This window comes from Trichechus manatus, unplaced genomic scaffold (genome assembly GCF_000243295.1).
Source record: "Trichechus manatus latirostris isolate Lorelei unplaced genomic scaffold, TriManLat1.0 scaffold00236, whole genome shotgun sequence".
Taxonomy (NCBI): Eukaryota; Metazoa; Chordata; class Mammalia; order Sirenia; family Trichechidae; genus Trichechus; species Trichechus manatus.
In genome coordinates this window covers 1019156-1027507 of record NW_004444172.1, presented here as the reverse complement: position 1 = coordinate 1027507, position 8352 = coordinate 1019156, and the positions used below count along the sequence as shown (strand labels likewise).

General features: G+C 38.1%; 1 pseudogene; it reads right to left on the bottom strand.

The window, feature by feature from the left end:
* Window positions 1-3718: 3718 nt before the first annotated feature.
* Window positions 3719-4665, bottom strand: LOC101348649 (olfactory receptor 8K3-like; annotated as a pseudogene).
* Window positions 4666-8352: the final 3687 nt, after the last annotated feature.

The window sequence follows — 8352 nt, the reverse complement described above, 5'->3', positions numbered from 1 at the left end:
TTGTGGAGGGACGGCGTGGTGCTTCTGCCTAGACCGCCATCTTGCCGGAGTCTCTCTCTTTCATGTCTTTTTAATGACATTTTGCTTACTTCATGTGTGATGTCCTTGATGTCTTCCCACAACTCATTTTGTCTTAGGTCATTTGTGCTCAATGGATTAAATCTGTTATAGAGATGGTGTCTGAATTCAGGTGGGATATAGTCAAGGTCATATTTTGACTCTCATGGACTGCTTGTTGGTAACATTCTCTAATTAAGAAATTATGTGCAGATACTATATGACTTGGTTAGAGGGACCAGTTCCTGGAGATGGACATCATGCTTGATAAAGTACAAGGTCAAGGAAAAAAGAAAGATCCTCACTGAGATGAATTGACACAGTGGCTGCTACTGTGGGCTCAATATTGTGAGGATAATGCTGGACCAAGCAGAGTTTCCTTCTGTCACTAAGTCAGAACCAATTGGACAGCATCTAACAATAACAACATTTATTAAGATTACTGGGGATCATTAAATATTTTAATTAATTGCAGATTAGTTTTTTTATAACTCTAATAATATTTAACTTGTATACTCAATCTCCTCAGTATTTTCTTATCGTTCTCTGTCTCTCTCTTTCTCTTTCTCTGTCTCTCTTTTTCTTATGAGTTCCTCTGATGAAAAACTATATAGGTGGATTAGACAAATTTATTTTCTTTGGTGTGATGGATTCCCCTGAGTGGTATGTTTCTCCTTTTGATCTGTATGATCACTGTGGTAGGAAGCTCTTGATGTTCACATTAATCATTGCAATGCCCAATTTATTGCACACTTTCAGTTGGTGCTTTCACGTCTTAGTCTGTATGAATGGCACAACCTAGAATCCAATGGTGCCCAACTTGCAGTTGAATGTGGTGCTTCTGTCTCTCCCCATTGTATCATCTAGGAATGCTTTTCCCATGCATGTGATGAGACAATAAATAAACGGATCACTCAAACATTAGCTCAAAGGAGATAGTTTAATTTCTAAATAATAATTAAAAAAAAAAAAAAAAGCAAAGTACAGTAGTAGGGCCTGATGGCTTTCACTGGTGCAGTAGCTCAGCAAAATCAAAGTCAATATATTTGCCAATCTTTATGCCCCTACATTCCCAAAAAATTGAAGGTAACATAGCAACAAAGTCCAGGAAGTAGAAGATGATGGGGAGTAAATCTCAGAGATCTCCCTTTTTAAGGAAATAACATCTATCTTGACAAACCCTTGGCTACTTCTACAAATTGTTAGCAATAGTGATTTAGCTTTTTTTTTTTCTTTTTTTAATTCTAGTTTTATCTTTATTTTTAAAAGGTAGCTGAACTTCTTAAGGCAGAAATCAAGAAATCATTTGTTAAAATGGGAACTTCCTTGTTTACTATTTTTTAACATTTCCCTACTACTTAATGAAAAGTCCTGATATTCTGCATTTCAAATTTAGTACATACCTACCTAGATTATGTCTTGTATCCACTTTGTGATGGTTTTCCTTTACTTGGTTTGAGCAAAGGCACTCATTTAAAATGAACCCATTAGCTTGCTGTGAGTCAATTTATTAATTCATTGTCTTTATTGAATTTATTTTATCTTGCAGACATTGTCTTGTTGCTGTTGTTGTTGGATGCCTTTGAGTTGGTTCCGACCCATAGCGATCCTATAGCACAGAGTAGAACTGCCCCATAGGGTTTCCAAGGAGCTTGTAGTGGATTTGAACTGCTGACCTTTTGGTTAGCAGCCAAGATCTTAACCACTGCACCAGTCCTAGGTATTCACTATTTTATAAAACCCACTGCTATTTCTCTTCTTTTAATCTGATACCTGCCAGAGTGAAGTTTTATTCTCTGTCATCTCAGGGATGATATCATTGAAGCAGAAAAGTGACATTAAGAGGTAATTTAGAGTAGCTGTTATGAGCATGGAAACTGGAACTAGATCATGATTGAAACTTGTTTCCAATGTTTAAGTCTTCTGTGAACTAGGATAATTAATTTATCCTTCAAGAGTTGAACTTGGATAATTTATTTACCCTCTCTGAACCTCCATTTTATCTTCTAAAAATGTAAATATTAATAGTGCCTCCCCCATAGAGTTGTTGTGATGATTAAATTAATTAAAGCCTGAAGAATGACTATGATATAGCATTCAATACATGTGAGATATTATTAACTGGTAGTGATGATGACCATCTTAACCTCCTAACTGCTTCAATCCTTTAAAAATATTTATGCTCAAATATGACATATATAACACATATCTTTTTCTCATATTCCAATTAACCATTTTTATTCAAATTTCATTGACTACACGGGAGATTTTGTTTTATGATCATAAACCAAGAAAATAATTTAGACTCTAGTAGCTTCAATAAAATCCTAGAAATTAAAAAAAAAGAAACAAAAATACATGGAAAAATTTGAAGAGTAACACGGGGCTACCATGTCCATAAGGCAAGATAGCTGTATCGTTGCCACATAACAGATCTTAATTGTATTAGAAATACAGCATGGTGCGAACTAGGAGATTATCTCATTTTGCTTCTCACAAGTAAGGTGAACAAAAGTCAATGAAAAATAGTGTATAACTAATATTGGCCAACGTTTAAACCAAACCAACGGAAGAGAAGCAGTAAACTTAACTCATTATAGATTAACCTGTTACCCAAGGAAGTACACAAAAATAATTGAACAAACATTTTAACATTTTTTTCATATAAATGAGGAAAGATAAAAAACCATGAAACAAAAAATATAATTATTAAACTAAAAACAACCAGTGGGAAAGGATTTCAAACCTAGGAGCTTTTATGTTTGACCTCAAGACATTGGTGTATATTCTTAATTGGTGTATATTCTGATCTAGGCAAAATAGATTGATTAAAATAAAGTCAGATGTAGAGCTGATCCTGTGGATTGCTAAATTGCAGGGTCATTTTAGTTAACAGATTTACATATGACAGTAAAGGCATTAATGAGTAAAGAGTGGCGTTCCAAGGTCTGCATTGAAGGCACTTGAGCAAATTCAGATAACTGAGACTCCTTGCAACCTGGCCCAAATCTAATACACCCCTCAGAAGACTGTGAAGGCTGAAACAGAAGGCAAAGTTTACACAAACACACACATACACAAATGCAAGTACTGGCAATGCAAATTTTATTCAAATAGTTGGAAAAAACACTAGAATCATTGTAACTCATCTTTTGTACCTAGTACTTTTTCCCATTCCAACTCAGCATACCCACTCTTCTTGCCTGATTTCATGGTTCCCAATACATTTTCAAAAAAGGGAACTCATTGCTGTTGAGTCGATTCTAACTTATAGCGACCCTATAGGACAGAGTAGAACTTCCCACAGCGTTTCCAAGGTTGTAAATCTTTATGGAAGCAGATGGTGGAGTAGCTTGTAGGTTCGAAACTTTCATCTTTTGGTTAGCAGCCAAGTACACTGTGCCAAAGGGCACCAACACATTCTTCTGTACTATAAAATTTACTTAATTGTTATGTTTGTGATCCATCTCCCCACTTCAACGAAGGCAAAAGTTTTTAGTCTTGTGTTCATCAATGCATTTACAGCACTTAGAAGAGTGACTGGCACATAGAAGGCAATTTATACGTAGGTGCTGAATGTGTTTGTGCTTGCCGTTCACCTTGGAGGCATACAGACAAGATCTGAATTCCATGATGTAATTTATAGGAACCATAGGGTACATCAAACTTTAGGAAAGATATTTCTTATTTTTTTCCATGTTCTATGTAGAGCAAATATTACATCTTTATTCCTCAAGCTATAAATCAGGGGATTCACCATGGGAATAACCAAGGTGTAAAATATAGAAGCCACTTTATCAGTGTCAAAGGAGTGACTGGACTTGGGCTGTATGTACATAAAGATTAATATCCCATAGAACACTACCACCACGGTCAGGTGGGATCCACAGGTGGAGAAGGCCTTGTGCCTGCCCTCAGCTGAGTTCATCCTGAGAATGGCCACAAGAACGAGCAGGTAAGAAACAAAAACTGTTAGGAGGGAGGAAATCAAATCAAAAGCTGCAAAGATGAGAATGATCAATTTGATTTCATGTGTGTTTGAGCAGAGCAAAGATAACAAGGGAAGACTGTCACAATAGAAATACTGATGACATTGTATTCACAGAAGGATAAATTAAAAATCTTTATGGTGATGAAAAGAGAAACAAATGTGCTGTAGAGATAGGTGATTGCCACCAGCACCCAACACACCCTTTGCGACATGATGACTGTGTAGAGCAGAGTGTTACAGATGGCCACGTAGCAGTCATAAGACATTTCTGACAGAATAAAAATCTCACTAGTTATGAACACAAAAAAGAAAGCTAGTTGTGTAGTACAAAAATAATAGGAGACTGTATTTTCATCCACAACAAAATTAACCAACATTTTGGGTCCCACAGCTGTTGAATAACCAAGATCAGTGATAGCCAGGCGTCTGAGAAAAAAGTACATGGGTGTTTGTAGTTTGGAGTCTATCTTGGTGAGGATGATCATGCCCAAGTTGCCCACCGCTGACGTCAAGTAGATGATGAGGAACAGTCCGAACAAAGGAGCTTGTAACTCAAGGCCGTCTGTGATTTACAACAGAATGAATTCATTCAGCAGTGTTAGATTGTGTTTGTCCATCTAGGTCTATCACAAAACCTATTCTGGATAGAGACATTCAGCATAATCAATAGTTTCATCTGGTAGATTTTCAGTATACAAAGCCAGTATACAAATAAATAAGATAAATCCAAACGTTCCAATATAGGTAGTTGAAAGTAAACCCATCTCCCACAACTGACTCCACAGCACATAACAACAACAACAACAACAAATAGAGATATAGATGGAAGAACAGAGATAGGGAGAAAGGAAAGAAGAGAGAGAGCTAACTGGTTGTCAATTGAGGAAAATTTGCTCCTCAAGGAAGATTTGTCAATGTCTGGGACATTTTGGATGCCACAATTAGGAGAAGGGTGCTTCCAGTATCTAATGGAGGCCTGGGATGTTACTAAACATTCTACTATATACAGGGCAACTCCCCACAAAAATAAAATTTCCAGCTCAAAATATCAATAGGGCTAAATTTGAGAAACTCTGATATAGATATAGGTATAGATGTAGAAGTAGATGTAAATATAGATACAGATATACTTACAGATATACCTGCAGATACACTTATAGATATAGATATAATTATAGGTATATGTATGCATATACATTTAGATAAATGTATATATATACATACACATACATATATACATATACATACACAAATTAAAAATAAAGTTAAAAATTTAAAATGTTAGGTATATGGATGGTTACTAAACTTTCTGTTTGTAACGTATATAATGACAAACATAATGACTTTACAAAATTATAATACACATGTCAATTGCTTAATAAAAATTTTAATGTGTAAATTCCCAAAATGTGTAGAAATATTTAATATGCCCTACTTCAAAACATAGTCCAATAAAAGTCCTTGTGCCACAGGTGGCACAGACTGAAACAACATACATGATAGATATTGAACACAAGGAAAATCTAATCGATCGTGGTGGGGATTATTTGTCTTTATACAGGGAACTATCCCAGGAAACAGACACATGCACATACAGTCTCTGTTATACCTCCACTTGCGGGATATAGAATAAGATTTTTAATCTCTTTATCTGCATCTACAAAATGGTTACTTCCTTTCAGCATTGTTGGATAGATAAATGAGGATTAAGTGTATCAACTTGTTTATGGTATTGGGAAATAGCTGTCAAATATCAAGTACATAGTGTTTTTGTTGTTTTTAAAATGATGACAGCAAGTTGCCTGAAAGGAGTTTTATTTACACATGTATATGTAAATTCTTCTTGTGTGACTTAACTTCTATATCAGGAGACGAGCAAACGGGGGTACGAGAAAGCAGCCTCACGGAGCGTCCAGCGGGAGACAAAACAACTGCTAATTTGTGGTGTGTGATTTCCCACCCCCCACCCCTCTTCACCCCTGCTCGGCCTCCTCTGCTTCCCGCGGCCACGGTCTCTTGACCGGGAAGGGCCAGCTGCTTGGATTCCACACACCCTAGCGGGCAGCTCTATGGGTGCCATTTGTTGGCTGCTAGTGTAGCTTCTTTTTTCTGCTTCTTTTGATTTCTCACTTGCCTCTCGCCACCTCCCCGTCCTTTCACTCAAGTGCCTGGCTCCATGCGCCATCTTTGCTTCTTCCTGAGGGGCTTCAGAGCGCCGGCAATTTGTGATATACACTTTCCCACTCTCTACCCTTCTTCACCCACACTCGGCCTCCTCTGCTTCCCACGGACACAGTCTCTTGTCCAGAAACACCAGCCCACACTAGCTGGCTCTCTGAGTGCCATTTGTTGGCGGCTGGTGTTGCTTTTTTTTTTTTCTGCTTCTTTTGATTTCTTGCTTGCCTCCCGCCGTCTCCCCCGCCTTTCGCTCGAGTGCCTGGCTCCGTGCGCTATCTTTGTTTCTTCCTGAGGGGCTGTGGAGCTCCATTCGAGTGTGGAGCTGCTTCCCGGTCTGGGCTGCTGTGCTGGTGGGATCCCGGAGCTTTTGTTTGTTTGTTCGTTTTAAATTGTTTGTTTGTTTTCTTTTCCTTCTTTTGAGTTGGGAGCCCTTTCTGGCCAGGCGGAGCTGCGTGGCAAGGAACTTCCCTTCAGCTTCCACAAACGTGCAGAGGGATCCCTGAGAACATTTTTTTTTTTTTCTGTTTTTTGGGGGGCCTTTCTTGTTCTTTTTTTGGTTTGTTTGTTTTCTTTTCTTTTCCCTCTTTTTCCCTTTTTGTCTTTCTTCATTGCTCAGTTTCTCATCTCTCTATATCTTCCTGCCTTTCTGATCCCGAATACCAGGCGTTGTATACCTCTACGCCTTTAAGCCAGGTTGTACTGCAACACTTGAGAGCAACTTCCCCAGACTTCACAGCTGCATCGACGAGAGCCCTGGGAACTTTGCGGTTCTTTAACCTTTCTGATTTTTATTTATTCATTCTTTTCTTTTCTTACTCTTCCCCTTTCAGTTTTTCTCCATTTCATAGTCTCTCATCTCTCCATTCCAATGGCAAGCTCCCCTAGCACTCTTTTTTGTTTGTTTGTATGTTTTTGGCTCCTGTTCCTCTCTCCTCTCTCCAATATCCATCTAAGCTCCACACATAACAGTCTCCCCACTGCACCCTGCATACCTGCACGATGTGCTTGACATCACACCACCAAGCAGCACAGGCACGGCCTACTAGAACCTGCCCTGCACTGATTACTGACACACCCTGGTGGCTGTAGTAAGTGCCACAAACAACCTGTCCCAGTAACTCTTCTTCAGCTAGACCTGCCCTGCTGTACCATATCAGAGTGACTGACCCTGCCAGTTGGAGAAGGAGGCGAAAAGTATTGAGCGCACAGACGAGCAAAGAACAAAGAACACACAGTGCGCCTGCTCAGACATAGTCAAATTTTTTTTTTTTTTAAAAAGAGACAAAACAAACAAACGTACAATCAATAAATGAGAAAAATAACTACGGAATGCAAGGAAAACAGCAGACAATATCTAAACATTTACAAAAACAGGACAGGATGTTTCCAGTAGGCGTCCAAAATAAAAGACCAGATGACTCTCTTGTGGAAGAAAATGCACTAGAACTACCTCATAGGGAATTCAAATCTCTAATAATCGGAATTCTCCCAGAATAGAGGCAAAAAGCTTACAAACATGAGGAAAAAATAGAGAAATTCATGGAAAATCCAGACAAAAAATTGGAAGAATTCAGGAAAATAACGCAGGAACAAAATGCCAAAATAAATTCGCAACTAGAAATTATACAAAGACAACATTTAAAAATCCAAAAGATAAACAACAATATTTCAGATATGGAAAATGTCATAGAAGGGCTGAGAAGCAGATTTGAAATGTTGGAAGATAAGATCAGTGGAATTAAAGACAAACACTTGGATACAACACTGTTTGAGGAAAACACAGAGAAAAGAAAAAAGAAGAGACCCTGAGAGTTATGTGGGACACAATTAAAAGCAAAAATTTATGAGTGATTGGAATTTAAGAACAGGGGGAGAAAACAGAAAACACAGAGAGGATCATTGAGGAACTGCTGACAGAAAACTTCCCCAATATCATGAAAGATGTAAAGCTGGCCATCCAAGGAGCTCAATGAACCCATATAGAAGAGACCCCAAAAGAGAATCACCAAGGCATATCATAGTCACACTCGCCAAAACCAAAGACAAATAAAGAACCCTGAGAGCAGCTCGTGAAAAACAAGAAGTCACATACAGAGGAGAAACAATAAGACTAAGCTCAGATTATT